This window comes from Dasypus novemcinctus, chromosome 28 (genome assembly GCF_030445035.2).
Source record: "Dasypus novemcinctus isolate mDasNov1 chromosome 28, mDasNov1.1.hap2, whole genome shotgun sequence".
NCBI lineage: Eukaryota > Metazoa > Chordata > Mammalia > Cingulata > Dasypodidae > Dasypus > Dasypus novemcinctus.
Window position 1 is genome coordinate 32,787,026 of NC_080700.1, and position 19,346 is coordinate 32,806,371.

A 19,346-nucleotide genomic window follows, 5' to 3' on the forward strand; every position below is an offset into this window, starting at 1 on the left:
TAAGGATATTTTTGCTTGGTACATAATTCTAGGCTGACTTTTTTTCTTCTTCTAGTACTTTAGTGATGTCTGTTCCTGTCTTCTGGCTTGCTAAGATTTGGAGTGAATGTTGGTGGTCTTTTCAATCTCTGATCCTATGTATGTAATAGTTCTTTTTATTTTTTAGCTGCTTTTAAGATTTTGTCTTTACCTATGGTTTTCAGCAATTTATGTGCTTTGGACTGCTTTGCTTTTTATTCATACTGCTTGGAGTTTGTTGACCTTGGATCTGTAGATTTAGTTTTCATAAATTTAGAAATTTGGGGCCATTAATATTTCCTTCATATATATTTTTTTTCTCTTTCCCCTACCCCCATTTTCTGGGACTCCATTTACATGTTAAAAATGCTTTATAAAAAAAGGAAATACAAAAAATGCTTTATAATGTTCCACAGGTCACTGAGGTTACTTGCAGATCAGCTTGATCCTTTGGAGGACTTGGTTTTAAGTTTTTTTTAATGTGGAGTCTAGAGCAGTGCTTCTCAACTAGGGTGCAAATCTGCCATCCAGGGCATATCTGGCACTATTGGGAGATGTTTTTTGATTGCCATGACTGGGAAGCAGGATTGTGCTATTGGCATCTAGCCAGCAGAGGCTGAGGATGCTGCTAAACATCCCACATTGCACAGGCCCCCAGGCTCACCACTATACACACACTAGGAACAACATTGAGTTCACAGTGTCACTAGTGTGAAAGCTGAGAAACTGGTGTAGAGTCCCCTTTTTAAAAGGGGCTAATTTAGCCCCACCACTAAGGCATGACCAATCTGACCTCTATTGAATGCCCTGTGGGCTTAGTGAGGTACTTCATTCTGGCTGGTAGGGTCTTGAGCAGTTCCTGTGTCCGGGTGGGTTCTAGAAATTGTCTGACTCACAGCTCTCCAGTAATTATTCTTTCCCTACCACTTTTGCTTTGCCTAGTTTCATAGAGTTCCACTCTGAAGGTATAGATGAGAATTTAGTCAAAGACTCAAGGAGATACACACACAGACTTCTGGAGCCCCTTCACTGGATATTCCTGCCTTGCAAATTCTAGTTACCTTAGCCCTCTGAGCTCCAATCTCTAGCTCTTCAATTTGGTGAGGCCACTGGACTTGAATTGGGTTTCCCCTCCCTGTGCTGTGATCACCTTGTTTGTTTCCCTTCTCTCGGAAATCTCAGTTCTTCATTTCCTGCAGTCTAGTGTCTGAAATACTCATGTCATATATTTTTGTCTAGTTTTCTAGTTTTTTTAAGTGAGAAAAAAAAAAATCCCACTGGAATTATTCCTTCCTAGATGGAAACTGAAATCTCAAATTGTAGAAATTGAAACAGGATGTTTTTGGCTGCAACGAACAGAAATCCCTGATTTAACACTTTTTACTAAAAGGAAAAGATATCTCTAAAAATAAGGAGGTTTGTGCTTTAGAGTTAGTTAATTTAGTGACTCAACCACATCAAGGCCCAAGGTTCCAGCCATCTTTCTGCTCTACCCCCTTCTTGGCTTGTTGGCTTTGTGTTTCAGTTAGCTCCCTTTTGGGGTTGTCCCAGAAGTCACAGACAGACATAATGACCATTAGAAGAAAAGGGACACTTTCTTTTTGACAATTTTTATCAGCAGTAAATATTTCAACAATATTTAATATGCATCTACCATGTAGAAATCTGTGTGCTTTTATGGTTGTTTTCCTTCTTTCTCAATTTTTGAATGACCTGTTAACCAAATAAAAGCTAGGGACCCTGTTGGATATTGCATTCAAAGAAAATTTAGTTCAGTATCGTTATCCATCAGAGTTCTCTAGAGACACAGAACCAGTAGGATATGCGCGCGCACACACACGTGGATTTATTCTAAGGAATTGGCTCATGTGATTGTGGGGGCTGGTAAATTTGAATTCCACAGAGCAGATTGCAGGATGGAAATTTCTGAAAGAGATGATGTTGAAGTCTTGAAGCAGAAATTCTATAAACACTACAATCCTCAGTGCTTGCTGTTAAAGGCCTCCAACTGATTGGATGGGGCCCACCCACATTATGGAGGTAATCTCCTTTACTTAAGGTCAACAGATTGTAGATACTCATCCCATCTCTGAAATACCTCCACAGTCACAACTAGGCCAGTATGTGACCAAGCAACTAGCCACTATAACCTAGACAATTTGGGACATAAAATTAACCATCATAATCTACCCCTTGTCAATTTGGCAACCATACACATCTCCTAAAACCAACCTTAGTCTCCAAATACAGTACCAAAGTCATACTTCTGCCTAACGTGATACAACTATTCCGCATACAACCAACAATGCACTAACTCTTTCCCCAGAAGTCCTTGGGTGATATTCACTCATCTTAATGTCAAGTAACTTAAATATTAATATTTAAAGTTAATATAACATGATATATAACATAGGGGATAAGGGAAGAAGAAATACTCATAACCACTACTATCTTCATTTCTACAACTCGTTATATGATCATAGTTGGTATTTATAACAATCTCCTTCTACTATTTCCATATTCCCTTTACTCTCAGCTAAGCATCTCAGCTGCTTGTGATTTTTTTGCCTGGTGGGGTAACCCAAACCTTTTTTCCTAAAGGGTCTAGGCCATTAGCAGTCCTGCTAATTGGGTTGTTGTAGTTTTCCATTGATTTTAATCACAAGGTGTAGCAGTACTAAGAGATCTCCTGTTATTCCAGACATAACCACAATTGTGTATAGCAGTCCAATTGCCAGATCAATCACCCTAGTCAGTCCAGTAACTCCCTTCTTTGTCTATTGATTCAGAGGCATGAGGAGTCCAAAGTGGCTGGGTGGCAGTCTTGAATTCCAATTCAGTGGAACTATCATTGTCTCTCCTAGTGAAAGCATTCTTCCTTTAGAAACTAAGACCTCTAGATCAGCAGAACATAAGGTCATGGGGATGGGAAGCAAAATTTTGCTAGTGGATCACTCGGGATAAAGTTAATCGTGCCACTGTCCTATCCACCCTTTGCTTCCTGGACCTGTGATTCCTGGTTTTGGGAGAAACAGGACCGTATGTTGGATATCGGTTTAGAGCACATTAGAACTTCCTGGAGAACAGAGTCCTAGCCATGCCAGGTATTGCCATCTAGCTGGCACTGCAACTGAGTCTTCAAGAGGCCATTCTACTGTTGTCAATCCAGCTATTTCAGAAACATAAAACCAGTGAATTCCATGAACACAGACCCATTGCTGGTAAATGGGCCAGAACTGTACTTCATTTGCTTAGAAGTGAGTTCCTTGATCAGAAGCAACTCTGTGAATACTGTGATAGTGGATAAGCCCTTCCATAATTCCATGGATGGTAGTTTCGGCAGAATCATTGCATGCTGGGAAAGCAAATGCATGGCCATAGTAAGTGTCTATTTCAAGGCAGAAAAGCTTGTTACTCCTTCTATGATGGAAGCAATCCAATGTAATCAACATGCCACCAGGTAGGTGACTGATCACCTTGGGGAATGACGCCATATTGAAGATTCAGTGTTAGTCTCTGCTGCTGGCAGACTGAGCACTCAGCAGTGGCTGTAGCCAAATTAGCCTTCTTGAGTAGAAGCCCAGATTGCTGAGCCCATGCATAACCTCCATCCCTGCCACCATGGCACTTTGTTCATGAGCCCATTGTGCAACTACAGGAGTAAATGCAGAAAGAGGCTGACCGGTATTCACAGAAGAGGTCATCCAATTCACTTGATTATTAAAATCCTCTTCTGCTGAGGTCATCTCTTCAGTAAGCATTCATATGAGACACAAATATCTTCACCTTTTTTTGCCCATTCAAAAAGGTCTGTCCACATACCTCTTTTCCCAACCTCCTTGTCATCAATTTTCCAAATATGTTCCTCCCAAGTCCCTGACCATCCAGCCAAACTGTTGACCACAGCCTATGAACTAGTATTCAGGCATGGCTCTGGCCACTTCTCCTTCCAAGCAAAATGAACAAGCAGGGGTATAGCTAGAGGTTTTGACCCCCTGGACTTCCCTTCACCACTGTCCTTCAGAGATGTCTCAGAAGGGGGTTGTAGAGGTGCATCTGCCCACTTTGGGTTGATTCCTGTGTATTATACAGAGCTGCTATAAATGAGGTCTGAATTTCCTGATGGTAGGGAAATCCCCAAGAGGCCAAAGCTATGGGATGGGAGAGAGAAGACAATGTGTCAGGTGTGGGGGCCCTGGGCATTTGAGTCACTTCCTCATGTACTTGTGCCTTCAGGGCCTGCTCAAGCCTGGTCCCATAGACAGTATTTCCAATTGATGACATTAGTACTGCTATGCATGCCCTATTTTATGCCTTGGTGGTTCAGACAACACCCAGTTCAGGATAGGCAGCTCAAATCACATGGTAACTTGGTGGCCCATGGCTAAGCACTCAGTCTCTACTAAGGCTCAGTAGCAAGCCAAGAGCTGTTTCTCAAAAGGAGAGTAGTTATTTGAAGGTAATGGCAGGGCTTTGCTCCAAAAATCCTAAGGGTTTGCACTGTGATTCACCTATAGGGGCCTACCAAAGGCATTAAAGAACATCACGATCTGCCTCTGTCCCTTCAGGCACCATTAGATCTGCTGAGACGCTCAATTCCAAGTAACAGCAGCTTGCACATCAGCGTGGACCTTTGCAGAGCTTTCTTTTCTGGTCCCCACTCAAAGCTAGCTACTTTTTGGGTCACTTGGTAAATGGGCCAGAGTACCATACTCAGATGAGGAATATGTTGCCTCCAAAATCCAGAGAGGCTCACTAGGCATTGCACCTCCTCTTTAGAGGGGCTAGACGTAACAATTTATCCTTCATCTTGGAAGGTATATCATGACGCCCCCGCCATACCACTGGATGCCTAGAAATTTTACTGAGGTGGAAGGCCCCTGAAATTTTGTTGGATTTATTTCCAACGTCTGACAAGCAAAAGCCTTACTGATAAGCCTAGAGTAGTTGATACTTCTAGCTCACTAGATCTAATTAGTATAATGTCATCAATGCAATGGCCCAGGATGATGCCTTCTGGGAGGGAAAGGCAAGAAAGGTCCCTGAGGAATAAATCATGACAGCTGGAGAGTCTGATAAACACCTGAGGTAGGACAGTGAAGGTGCATTGCTGATTTTTGGCAGCTGAAAGCAAACTGTTTCTGGTGATTTATTAACAGGTATTGAGGGGGAAAAAAATCATTTGCCAGATCAATAGCTGCATATCAGGTACTAGGGGATGGGTTAATTTGCTCAAGCAAAGATAACATATCTGGAATAGCAGCCACAGTTGGAGACAACACCTGGTTAGGCTTACAATAATCCACCTCTGCATCTTTCAAGTCCTTGATTATAGCATTAACCTCTGCAGTTCCTCCAGGAACTCAGTATTGCTTTGAGTTTACTATTTTCCTAAGTAGTGGCAGTTCTAGTGGCTTCTACTTGGACTTTCCTATCATAATAGCCTCTACTCCACTAGTCTCCATATGTCCCCATTCTAATTTTCAGGATCTTATTCCTTCCTAATCAATGCTCCCACTTTAACAGCAGACACCCTGCAAGGTTAAAAATTCAATTTGCCTTGTAATTCAGCTACTTAATGCAACAAGACTACACATTTCAACTCTGCAGCTACAGAGGGTAAGGGTTTCTTTCAAGGCACACATACCCACTTTTGTGTCATTTATGCAGAGCCTGAGCGCATCCTTTTCCTTCACCACTTTATCCAGCCTATTTAGGAACAACCAGCCAATGTCAGCTTGACAGAAATGTTCTAAGATATCAAATATATGGTCACCCAGAACCTTGCCTCTTATAGGTATTTGATTAGGAGTATCCGGTTGTGATAATTTGTGTATCTCTATTGCTACAACACACCTATGGGCTATCATGCTGTCTTTATTACTGGGAATATAATTATTAGTGCCTTTAATCAGATTAAAGAACCAATGCCAAAACTTCAGAAATAGTTCAGAAAATTCTTCCAGAACCATTCTTGGTATAAAAATCTGTAAATCTCTATTAGTCAGGGTCCTCCAGAAAAACAGAACCTACAGGATATATATACACACAAAACACATATACATAGACAAATGTGTGTATACAAATACACTTACATGTATACGTGTATGTGGGTATGCATATGGATACGTACATATATACACAAAAAAACATGCATATATATATATATAAACATATACATGCATACAAACACAAAGATTTATTATAAGGAATTGGCTCACATGAGTAGAGGCTAACACGTCTGAAGTCCATGGGGCAGTCCCGAGCCTAGACATTCCTGTAAAGGTGATATTGAAAGCTTGAGTCTGAATCCCTTGGGAGAAACTGACAGCCTGGAAATCCTGGTAAGAGCTGATGTTTTAAGTCTTGAGAGGCAGAAATTCTTCACACCTCTGGAACCTTAATTCTTGGAGTTAAGACCTCCAACTGACTGGATAATCTCCTTTACATAAAGTCAACTGATTGCAAATGGTAATCCCATCTTCTAAATACTTCCACAATAACTACTTAGGCCAATATTTGACCGAACAACCGGCTACCATAACCTAGCCTAACTGATGCATAAAAATAATGAATTACAACATCCAAAAACAATTAAAACTAATTCCACATATATCTTTTGATTTATTTTATTTTATAGTGTCCACATATATCTTAAAGGCTATTTAAAGGGACAATTTATTACCAGGAAAAATTTGTCTCAAATCCCTTTGTCCTTCTCCCATCCATCTCCCTCTCCATCGTTCTCTCACATCTGACATGAAGTCTTTCTCTTCAACTTTTTAATCTCCATTTATCTCCAAATCCCCTCTGGTTGTTTTTTTTTTTTTATTGTGGTAACCTATCATAACACAAAATTCCTTATTTTAACCATTTTTAAGTATGAACTTCAGTGGTCTAAATTACATTCATAATGTTGTGCTACTATCACTACTATCCATTGCCACAACTTTTTCTTGATCCCAAATAGAAATTCTGTCCTTCTTAAGCAACACCTCCACATTTTCCCATTTGCCCGGCCTCTAGTAATCTCTAAAGTACTTTCTGTCTCTATGAATTGGCTTTTTAATGTATTTTATATAACTGGGCTATTTCTACCTTCTGACTCTTGTGAAAAATGCTGCTATGAATATTGGTATACAAGTATTTGTTTGAGTCCCTACTTTCTAATCTTTGGATAGATCTAGGAGTGGAATTGCATGGTCATATGGTAATTCTGTGTTTAGCTGTTTGAGACCAAACTGTTTTCCACAGTGGCTGTACTAAGTGGCTGCCCCATTTTAAATTCCCACCAGCAATGCACTTGGGTTCCAATTTTCCCAAGTCCTCACCAACACTTGTTATCTTCAATTAAAATAATAATAATAATAGCCATCCTAATGGGTGGGAAGCAACATCTCATTGTGGTTTTGATTTCCATTTCTCTCAGGATTAATGATGTTGACCTTCTTTCCATGTGTTTATTGACCACTTGTATATATCCCTTACTTTTTTTTTAATTAGAGAAGTTGTATGTTAACAGAAAAAACATGCATAAAGTACAGGTTCCTCATATATTGCCCTATTATTAATACCTTGCATTAGTGTGGTACAGATTTTACAATTGATGAAAGCACATTTTTATATCAACTATAGTTCCATGTTTACCTTAGAATTCACTCTGTTGTATAGTCCCATGGATTCTTTTAAAATTTTTATTCTAGTAACATATACAACCTAAAATTTCACTTTTAACCACATTCAAATATATAATTCAGTGTTTTTAATTACATTCACAATATTGTGCTACCATTATCATCATCCATCACTAAAAATTTTCATCACCTAGTACAGAAACTCTGTACCATTAAGCAATAACTCCCCATTCCCCTTCTCTACAGCCCTTGGTAACCTCTAATCTACTCTAAGAATCTGCTTATTCTAGATGTTTCACATCAGTGAGATCATACAATATTTGTCTTTATGGGCCTGGCTTATTTCACTCAACATCATGCTTTCAAGGTTCATCAGTGTTGTTGCATGTATGAGCATTTCATTCCTCTTCAGGGCCAAACAATATTCCATTGTTTGCACATACCTCATTTTATTTATCTAATCTCTTGGTGAACACCAGGGTTGTTTCCACCTTTTGGCTATTGTGAATAATGTTGCTATGAACACTGGTGTGCAATATCTGTTTGAATCCCTGTCTTCAATTCTTCAGGATATATACCTAGGATTGGAATTGCCAGGTCATATGGTAATTCTATGTTTAACTTTTTGAAGAACTGTTTCCAAAGCAGCTGTACCAACTTAACATTCCAACCAGCAATGCATGCAAGTTCCAATTTCTCCACATCCTTGCCAACACATCATTTTCATAAAAATCATAGCCCTCCTTGTGGTATCTCATTGACATATTCATCTACATTTCTCTGATGACCAATGATATTGAGCATCTTTAAATGTCCTTTTTGGTTATTTGTCTTTGGAGAAATTATCAATTCAAGCCCTTTGCCCATGTTTTAGTAGTTGTAGTAGTTCTTTATATATTCTAGATATTAAACCCTTATCAGATATATGGTTAGCAATTATTTTCTCCCCTTCAGTAGATTGTCTTTTCACTTTCTTGATTATGTCCTTTGGTGTATAAAAATTAATTCGGGGGAACTCCATTTTATCTATTCTTTTATTGCTCGTGTTTTTTGTGTCTTATCTAAGAAAACACTACCAAGTCCAATGTTATGAGTGTTTCCCATATTTTATTCTAGGAACTGCTTTTATATCTTTATTTTAGGTCCTTGATCCATTTAGAGTTAATTTTTTAAGATGGTATGAGGTAGGGGTCCAACATCATTCTTTTGTAAGTAGACTTCCAGTTTTCCCAGCACTATTTGTTGAAAAGACTGGTTTTTTCCCCAAATAATGTACTTGGAACTCCTGTGAAAAATTAGTTGACTATAGATATATAAGATTATCTATGCATGCTGAATTCTATTCCATCAGTTTTATGTCTGTCTTATTCTAGTACTGTGCTGTTTTGGTTACTGTGCCTTTGTAGCAAGTTTTGAAATTGGGAAGTTCGAACTTCCAACTTTTTTTTTTTTTTCAATACTAATTAGGCTCTTTGGGGCCTCTTGCAATTCCATATGAATTCAAGGATTTTTTATATTTCTGCAAAAAAAACCAGCTGGAATTCTGAATGGTATTGCGTGCAATCTGTAGATCATTTTGGGTAGTAGTGACATCTTAGAAATATTGTTTTCCTATCCATTAACATGGGATATGTCACCATTTATTTAGGATGTCTTTAATTTTTCACTAGTATTTTATGGTTTTCAATGTATAAGTCCATCACCTCCTTGATTAAAATTTCTCCTAGATATTTTATTCTTTTAGCATTTATTGTGAATGGAATTGTTTTTGCTAACTTCCATTTCAGAATGTTCTTTCCTGGTATCTAAAACACAACTGATTTTTACATGTTAATTTTGTAGACTATAACTTTGCTGAATTTGTTTATTCTAGTTGTTTTCTTTTGGATTCTTTGTGGTTTTCTACATAAAAGTGTGATGGTTAATTTCATCTGTTAACTTGGCTAAATTATGGTGTCCAGCTGTTTGGTCAAGCAAGAACTGACCTAATTGTTACTGTGAGGGTATTTTTTTCTTTAAAGATTTATTTATTTATTTTATTTCCCCTATCCCCTCCCCGTTTTTTGCTGTTTGTATCCATTCACTGTGTGACTGCTGTGAGGATATTTTGTAGATGAATCTAAATCATTAGTCAGCTGATTGCATGTATAGTTGATTACATCTGCAATCAACAAAGGAGAATGCTTTTAGCAATGAGAGGAGTCTTCAACCAGTCAATTTGAGGCCTTTAGCCACCAGAAAGAATTTCTATCACTACTTTAGCCAGCCAGCTTCTCCTGTGGAATTAATTCATCATCACCTTCATCAGGGTCCCTGATTTGTGCCTTCTCCTGGGGAATTCAATGTCACCTTTGAGTTCCCAACTTGCAATCTGCCCCATGGAATTTGGACTTGCCATTCCCCACAGTCATGTGAGACAATTCCTATAATAAATCGCTTAATATTTACATACATATTTTACATATATCTTTATATATATTCCATTAGTTCTGTTTCCCTGGAGAACCCTGATTAATATAAAAGGATCATAAAATCTGTGAATAGAGATAATTTAAATTCTTTTTCCCCCACTTTGGATGCCTTTTTTTTCTTGCCTAATTGCTCTGGCAAGGACTTCTAGTAAAATTTTGAATAGCAGTGGGGAAAGCAGGCATCCTTACCTTGTTCCTGAACCTAGGGGGAAAGGTTTCTAGTCTTTCCCTATTGAGTATAATGTTAACTATGGGTTTTTATGTTTTTTCTTTTTTTCAATCTTTTTTTAAAAGATATACAAATCACACAAAATGTTACATTAAAAATATTATGGGTTTTTGATATATCCATCATGTTGAGGAAATTGCCTTCTATTCCTCTTTTTCTGAGTTTTTATCAAGAAAGCATTTGTCAAATGCTCTTTCTGGATCATGGGCCATGCTTTTGTACCTGTTCTGCCACTTCCTGCCTTTTGATTGGAGAGTTTAATCAATTTAAATTCAAAGCAATCACTTTACTTCTACCATTCTATTTGGTTTTTGTGAGTCTTATACCATTTCTGTCCCTCATTTCTTACATCACTGCCTACTTTTTTGTTTAGTTGATCTTTTGTAATGAACCATTAGAATTCCCTCTCCTTTCCTTTGTATGTATATATATATACACACATATACATATTTTAGATACTTTCCTTGTGGTTACCATAGGGCTTAAATTTAATATCTTATATCTATAAAAATCTCATTTGATTTGATATCAACTTCAGTAGCATACACAAACTATATTCATATGACTTTCTAAGTCTGTGCCTTATGTTGTCACAAATTACATCTTTATACATTGTGTCCAACACCACAGATTTACAACTCCTTTTTTTTTTTTTTTTCTTTTTAAAGGAAGGACCTGGGATTGAACCCGGGATCTCATACCTGGGAAGCAGGTGCTCAAACCATTGAGCTATACCTGCTCCCTAGAACTATTTTTTATACATTTTGTATTTTAGATCATGTAATTAGTAAGTAAGGAGTAGAATTGCAATTTAAAAATGTAACAGGGAAGTGGATTTGGCTCAACAGATAGAGCGTCTGCCTACCACATGGGAGGTCCAGGGTTCAAAGCCAGGGCCTCCTGACCCATGTGATGAGCTGGCCCATGCACAGTGCTGATACGCGCAAGGAGTATTGTGCCACGCAGGGTGTCCCCCGCGTAGGGGAGCCCCACACGCAGGGAGTGCACCCCGTAAGGAGAGTCACCCAGTGCAAAAAAAGTGCAGCCTGCCCAGGAGTGGCGCCATGCACACGGAGAGCTGACAGAGCAAGATGATGCAACAAAAAGAGACACAGATTCCCAGTGCCACTGACAAGAATACAAGTGGACACAGAAGAACACACAGAATGGACACAGAGAGCAGACAACTGGGGGCGGGGGCAGGCAGGGAAGGGGAGAGAAATAAAATTATATATATACATATATATATACACACTCACACACAACAACAACACCAGCATTTATATTTATCCATGTAGTTACTTTTACTGGAGATCTTTATTTCTTCATATGGCTCTGAAATACTGTTTTAGTTTGCCAAAGAACTGCCGATGCAAAGTACCAGAAATGTCTTGGTTTTAATATTGGGGATTTGGGGTAAATGTTTACAGTACCAAGGTTGTAAAAGTCCAACTCAAGGCACCATAAGAGGTGCTTTCTCACCATAGTCAGCTGTTACATGTTGAAGCAAGATGGTAGGCATCTCTACCTAGGTCTCTGCCTTCCCCTCTAGGCTATACCATCTCTCAGAGTTCAGCCGTGGACAACCAGGCATAGGGCTTGTCTCTTACCAGGATTCTCTCCCAGGCTTGGCTGTTTGCTTTCTTTCTGAGTTCAGCTGTAAGTTATCAGACATATGGCTCATCTCTCCCTGAGCCTCAACTCTTTGAGCCTCTCCTTTCTTTCACATAGCAGGATCAAATATGGCGGCTTCCTTTTTTGGTTATCTCTCCTTATGTTTCCATTTCTATCAGATCCAGTAAGAGGGCTGATACACAATCTGAGTCATGCCTCACTGACAAAGTCCAAGTGCAAGGGTCTCACACCCACAGGAATGGATTAATTTACAACTATAATCTTTCACTTTTTGGGATTCATAAAATAATTTCAAAATGCCACAGCTACTATATAGTGTTCTTGACTCTCAACCTGAAGAACTCCCTCAGCTTCTCTTGTAGGGCCATTCTAGAGGTGACAAACCCCCTCAGAGACCTGTACTGTGTACATGGGCTGGCAATGCTCTGAACAGAGCTGGATGGGGTTTAGGGGAAAGGCCAGTAAAGGCACTATGAGGCTTTCTTATTGCTTTGAAGTTGCCATTTTCTTGATTGAGGTCCTCATCGAGTTATTACAACCCTTCAACTGTTTATCCAGGGCTTTGAGAAGGTTGATTCTGCCATTTTATCCTTATTTTCCAATGATTCTGTGAAGGGAGGGGATTTTGGTACTTCCACTCACCCATCTTACATCACCACTAATTCAGTTAAAAAAAAAATCAGGTTGGTTTCAAGGTTCTAATGTCTCTCACATTTGGCTACCAAAATGTTCTCTTGGTTGTAGAGAAAAGGGTGGAGTTGCAGATAAGTTTAGGATTATACACAATCTCCATTCCTCCATTTTATCTTTGAGTCCAAGGGAGCATAATCTGAATATAAACCTTACCCATCTAAAAATACTTTCAGAAGTAAGTATTAGACTGTGTCCCCATCCTCTATTCCCCTCACTTCCCCCCATTTCTGCAAAGTTTTTATTATGCATAGGGATGGGGCTCAGTCTTTACCCATAGATGCCAGGACGTTGCCGGCCTCCTCTCTTCCTTTTCGCAGGAAGGGTGTGTATCCCCATCTTTTTCTTGATGAACTTTACCATCTGCTTATTCTTGGAGACCTTGAGCAGCTCTATGATGCACAGCTTATGAGGGGCGAAGCCGCACACCTACAGATCATGTCCCACATGAACCTGGTGTAAGATGCCCTGGGCAGTGACTGTGCCTCAGCTTGCTCACATTCTTGGTCACCTTATGGCCCTTGCTGAGGCCCATGGCCTGGCACTGCCAGGGCTGCTGGCCTTCAGTGGCTGCCGCAGTTGAAGGGTAGCCATCCAGTTTTATCCGCCACCATTCTCCCATGTATACATTGCATTCTGGCCATGGTAAATTAACTAAAATTTCTCTAAACCGTCATGCATCCTCACCTTTCATTGTTTTTGCCTTGCTCCTCTTCCCGGAGTTTCTCTTACTTCCCATGCTAGAATGGCAACCCTGCCTAGTAAAAAAAAAAAAAAATCTCAGTTCAAGAGTAATAGTAAAGATATTGATAAAAATACCACTGATAGTAATAATAGTAACAAATGGCTAAGCTAACAATAGTAACAAATGACTAAGCTAACATTTATTTAGTGCTTCCTATGGGTCAAGCACTGTCTTATTTCATTTTCAAAAAAAAACTCAATGAGGGGAGTACCGTTATGATACCAATTTTACAGATAAGGAAGATGAAGATACAGAGATTAAACACTCAAGGCTCGAGGTCACAAAGCTGGGAAAGGCTAGAATTTTTCAGCACTAAGTAGTCCACGTCCCCAATTTATTGTCCCGCCATCCCTCCCCATGCTTCTTATGGAAGTATGCAGCAGCTTGTTGGGGGTAGTAGTAAAAGCTTTTTTCAGCTACTAGCTTTACCTAGCTTCCCGTTAAGACAAGTTTTGTAGTCTCATAAGCCAGCCCACAGTTGGTCACTAAGAACCCTTTTCCCACACTAAGGTATCAGAGGCATTAGGTAATGCCCATTGGAAACTGCCCGCATGACCACGCCACAAACAACCGGTTTTCCGTTCTTTGTAGGATCAAACAGAAGGAAAAAATGGGCCGCACCCAATAGCGGCTGCAGCAACCTACAGAAAAGCGTGACCTAAAGCCTCAGAAGGACTCACGCAGCTTCTCGGCGCAACAGGACCAACGTCCCTGCGTACTACGCACGGACGTACCTACGTACCGTGAGACGGCCGTACCTGCGCAGCCGGACCAACGCGCCTGCGCACATCCGTCTTCCTGCGCCTCGTGGCAGCATGCCTCGCCCCGCCCACCTACCGGGCGGGGCCCTTGAGCGGAAGCGGAAGTGGGTGCCAAGGGCAGAGGCTTCGGCTTAGGCTGCTGCATCGGCTGCGGCGGTGGCTGAAAGCATCGTGAGTGAGTCTCCGGTTGGTTGCTGGCACGTCTCTAGGTAGGGCCAGGCCTGCGTGGACCAGCACCCTTGCCAGTTTTCGCTCTCTGCCTGCGTGACCACCCATTACATGTGTCTGTCGTCTCATGCGGTGTCAGTCGCTTAGACTGTCGTAGTCCTTGCGCTTGTGGTTCTGACCGTCCTCCATCTCGGACGCCAACTCCCACCCCTTGCTGTGACTTCTTCGTGGCGTTGCCACCAAGGCTGAGGTTGCCTCAATTTCATGTCATCTTCATGTTGTACATGGTTGGAACCCGTTTGTCCTTGGTCCGTTCCGAGTTCTCCGTCACAGCGCCACACCGATCTCATCCCCCTTCCCTCCCCCACCGACTGAGGTCCCCAACGCTACGATATTTCTCTGCCTCATAACTGTGACGCTCTAACTCCCCAAGACTCCCTTCACCTACCACCCCCCCCCCATCATGGCTTCACCCAGTATCTCCTTTGACCTCCACGTTCTTACGTAATTGTGACTCTCAAGTGGTACCGATATCTCACTTCCCCTTTACCTATAATTTGCCCTCTCATGTCTTCTCAGGCCACCTTGCAGCTCCCAATAGCTTCGTGTCTACTTTGAGCTGTAGCCGACGTTTTTTATATTGATATCGTCCCATACTCTCTCCTAATCCCCCGACCCTACAGCCGTTTTCTCTGACTTCCCCATCTTAGTGTCATCTCAGAACACGACCTCTTTTTTTTTAAGAGATGCGTCTGACTTATGTGCATCATTTACGTGCTAGATCGGTTATCATTTATATCTGACCAACTGCATAATTTTTCTGATCATCCCAAAAAGACATTTTATCTGACTTCTTCACTTGCGTCTCCGTATTTTTATACTTTTTTTTTTCCTTTAATCATTCCTGGTCTATCCCTGAACTGTGATGTCAGCATTTCCCAAGTACTAAGTCCTCAGGGATAGAAAGATGAAAAGATAAGGCTCCCTGCCAGCAAGGAACTTAAAGACTAATGGTGTAACACTTAAAAGAGTCAAACAAATTCAGCAATGCAGAAAGCAGAGTGGTAGCTCAGAAAGATGACTTGCCGAATTCTGCCAAGAAGATGCCAGGAAGTCTCCACAAAGGAGGTGGAATTTAAGCAGAGTTTTTAGTAAATAAGATTTGGCTGGTGAAAGACTATAAGGAAGCCATTACTGCTGAGGGAACAGAATGTTTAAAGCATGAAGGTTTGAGGTAGTTGGGAATATTCTGGGAACTACACGTAGTTTAGCATTGCTAGGCAAGATATGTTGGCTAGGAATGAGGAATGGTAGGAAGCCAAAGAGGGTTTGCAGCAAGGAAGTATGCAGTCAGATTTTGGTGGTTAAAAAAAAAAAAAAAAATTTCAATCTGGCAGGTGTCGGGGTGATGTTGGTCTAAGGGCAGGGCTTCTTAACCTTTTTTGTTTCACAGACCCCTTTGCCATTCAGGTGAAAACCACAGACCCCTTACTAAGTCCACACTGTACTGTGTATTACTGAATATGTCCACACTATACTGTGTATTACTTAATAAATATATCTTATAAATATATAAATAAATACTTGCACCAACACGTCCCCACAAGAAGAATGTTATTTTGAATTTCAGTTCAAACTCATAGACCCCTTGTTAAGAACCCCTGGTCTAGGGTTACTCTACTAATGGACAATAAGAGGCCATTTGCCATAGTTTAGGCAAGAAAGAAATTTCACAACTGAAAGAAATGGTAATGCAGAGAACTTAGAGGTGAATTTAATGGGTGGTATGGTAAAGAAATGGGATGGCAGGATTTCTAATGACTTCCAGATTTTTGGCTTAAGTACTTGAATAGATTACTGAGAGTGAGAAACACAAACTAGAGAGCAGCTTTTGGCGCATCAGGTTCCTCACCAGGCACCTCCCTAAACATGTTAAATTGTCTCATTTTCATCCATAGCAATATCCTGCAATCCCCCCGTGTCTTGTGTTTTGTGTTACTCTTCTGCCATTTTTTGTATTTGACCTCTGTCACTTCTCAATCATGGGCTACCCTTTACCCTTTGATTTACCCATTGTTGGAACTCTGCTGCTAGAAACCACCCTTTCTGCCACCGTCATAGCCCTCACACACTGTATTTTGATTTCTCCATCATCCCATTCTGCCACCTCTGTATTCCCTCCACTGCGTGTGTGTCTGTGTATTCTTTCTGACTTAGCCATTCCTTTTGCCATGAAATTCTAATCCTGCTGTACTTTTTTTTTTTTTTTGAGGTACTGGGACCAGGGTTTGAATCCTGGACTTGTATGTGGGAAATTGGCACTCAACCTCTTGAGTCACATCAGCTCCCCACTGGTTGTGTTCTTGAAAAGCACTGACTACCATAATTGCATCAGGTTCCTTACCATTCATTTCTCTTTTTCTCTCCCTCTCTTTATGTATGGGTATGTGTATATGTATCTACGTATATAGCTGTATATGCTTGTATAGTTTAGTTTCTTGACCACCGTACCTCCCAGTTTACTTTCTGACTTTCTGGTCTGAAGTCAGAGATGGAAGTCTCTGATCACTCTAGCCACTATTTTCTCATCTGTAAGATAACTGCAGTAGATTATACCCAAGTTCCCTTACAGTTAACATTCTGAGATTCTGTCCCATCCCATATGTGTCATTTATGGGAGCAGATTTACCAGAAAGCTAATGAAGCTAAATTTTCAGGGTCCCTCACTTGCGTGGACCACTTCCAAGGCACTGGGAAGGACCTTAGCTATTGTGTATTATAATTTCGTGTTCTTTTTTTAAAAGGAGGGTTTCCAAATCATATAAGTTTCAGACCCTACAAAACTCAAATCAGTATAAACTGGCTTTTCGTCAGTTGTCATTTATCATTTGCCGTTTATCCTGCTACCTTGGGATTTGTGTTCTTATCCTTCAGACTTTCCCCTCCCAACCTACTAACCATCATGTGTATGTGTTACTGAGACTTGGAGAGAAAATATAAATGAATGGAACTGATCACATCCATGCATTAACTTGACTTTGTTTTGCTTTAGCATCAGAGAGGGAAATGTCAGAAATTAGTAACTCACATGTTGGGCAGAATCTTTATAACTCCTTTGTTGAAAATTTAAATACATGTTTTCTTAGATTTATTTCATTGCTGGGTTGCCACCCCTTTCAAGAAAAGGATGATGGTAAGAATGAAAGTCTGCTTAATTGAAAGCATAGGAACAACTCTTGTCTCCATGGAAACTAGGGTTATCACTGTCAAGATTCATTCAGAAGAATTTATTGGAACCTTTCTTTTATTACTTTGAACATAAGACAAACCTAAATGCTATCAATTTTTTTTGTAGAACATTATAAGATACATAAAGGAACTTTTAATTTTAATTTGCTTTTAGGCATCTGTTTCTTTGTAAGGTGTTCTGTTGAAAAAAATCTTCAGAGATTTAAAACATGTTATATAAAGTTTAAATTATTTATATAAACAATAAGGTATTTCTAAAAGACTTTATAGTAGTAGTTTAAAATCTACCGCGTTTGAGAGGTAAATCATCTTATTTTTACAGATACAGAAATCACTGATGTACAAAGAGGTTAGCTGATTTATCTTCAGTCATGCGATAAAATTCGGGGCCATTGCTAGCCAAAAAAGTCTGCTTCTGAGCACCCTTTTCCTTGTAAACAAATATTACTCGATAGAGAGAAACCCATCTAAGTCAGCTCTTGTTATAGATCAGATTATAGCCTTCAACACTAATCAATCGGTCATTCTCTTTATCTACATCCACATGTAAATATTTTTTAGATTCTATAAATGTGGGCAGTATTAATTCTGTTTCCATCAGCATAAAGAATTAACTCAGTATGAACTCATGTAAGTTATAAAGCAGCCACTTACAATACAGCCAAGGCCAATCAGGACAATAAGAAAGTAACATTTTTCTAAGTGGAGTATTCTGGATCACTTAGATTTTTGTCCCACTCATCATTAAAATATCCCACTTAGGATGGGAGTCTTTCTAAAATATATTATTTCTCTGCTCTTAGATAGATATGTTGAATGTGATATAAACTTTTCCTGTTGACCCCTAGTGAACATTTCAATCATAAGTTGTTTTGTTGTGATGTAAACAGAGATATTCTTAGGATTTGTTGAGACATATACAGTTCTTTCCCGTATTATTTGCTTGGAATTTTTATATCTTTCTGGTTTTTTGTTTTTTATTTTTTGTTGTTTTAGTTTTTCTGTCTCTTTCATTTTCCCCGTGTTAGCTGTCATCATGTCTTACCCTTGTCAGTATGTCTGTCTAAAGTTGTCCTTTCAGTAATTTTCTTTACTGTGAGATTAGGAGCTGATGGTTCGAACTGAATTGAAAGATAGTATATAAATCATGACTGAAAGTCTGAGAAAGTCTTTTATGAATAAATTAAGTAAACTTTAACACATGAACTTTTTGATTTATATTGGATTATTTTTCTGAACTCTGGATAATGAGACATAACAATTTAAAAGTAACACATCTTTGCTTTTCCCTGTGTGCTGACATGGTTTTCATATTGTGCTGCATTGACCTGAAAGAGGCTGAAGGTGCAGCCTTGTGGGCTGCAGAGAACCTCTTTTGGCCCTAATCATTTTCTTGGGGCCCCTGAGAGTAGACTAGTGATAGGCAGTACCTTCAGGAAGGAGAGATCTCTTGGGTAAAGCTGCATCCTCTGGGCTCGTTCTGAAGTGAGCTATTTGGTTCTCCTGCCATGCATGTTGGCAGGAGCCAGATCATTCTAAAGTTCAGCAGCGCTGGATGGGTATGCAGAGAGGGAGCCTGGCAGAGTGGAAGGAGCAAGGGCTTTGGAGGCACGTGGGCTTAAATCTTGGCTTTACAGTTATGATGTCTGTGACTTCAGGTTACTTAATGTAACATACACAGTTGGTTGCCTCTGCGGCCTTCTTGCTGAAGAAAACGAAACTAGTTTTCTTTCCCACCCTGCTTTG

The 19,346-nt window shown here is 39.9% G+C and overlaps 2 protein-coding genes across 6 annotated transcripts in view; one reads left to right on the forward strand and one right to left on the reverse strand.

Annotated features, from left to right (window-relative positions):
• Nucleotides 1-14,152, reverse strand: part of DLL1 (delta like canonical Notch ligand 1) — a 38,315-nt gene extending 24,163 nt beyond the window's left edge. Inside the window, exons 1-3 of one of the 4 annotated variants that reach the window (XM_058289634.1) lie at nucleotides 14,103-14,152; nucleotides 13,365-13,431; nucleotides 6,240-6,295 (exon numbers count right to left, since the gene is read on the reverse strand). The gene's annotated coding sequence lies outside the window, so the exon portion shown is untranslated. Of the gene's footprint in view, nucleotides 1-6,239; nucleotides 6,296-13,364; nucleotides 13,432-14,067 lie in introns of all 4 variants that reach the window. The other 3 variants (XM_058289636.1, XM_058289635.1, XM_058289637.1) reach the window with 3 other exon arrangements.
• Nucleotides 1-19,346, forward strand: part of FAM120B (family with sequence similarity 120 member B) — a 123,701-nt gene that overhangs the window by 8,794 nt on the left and 95,561 nt on the right. For both annotated transcript variants that reach the window (XM_012529905.4, XM_012529906.4), the window contains exon 2: nucleotides 14,014-14,392. The gene's annotated coding sequence lies outside the window, so the exon portion shown is untranslated. The remainder of the gene's footprint in view (nucleotides 1-14,013; nucleotides 14,393-19,346) is intronic.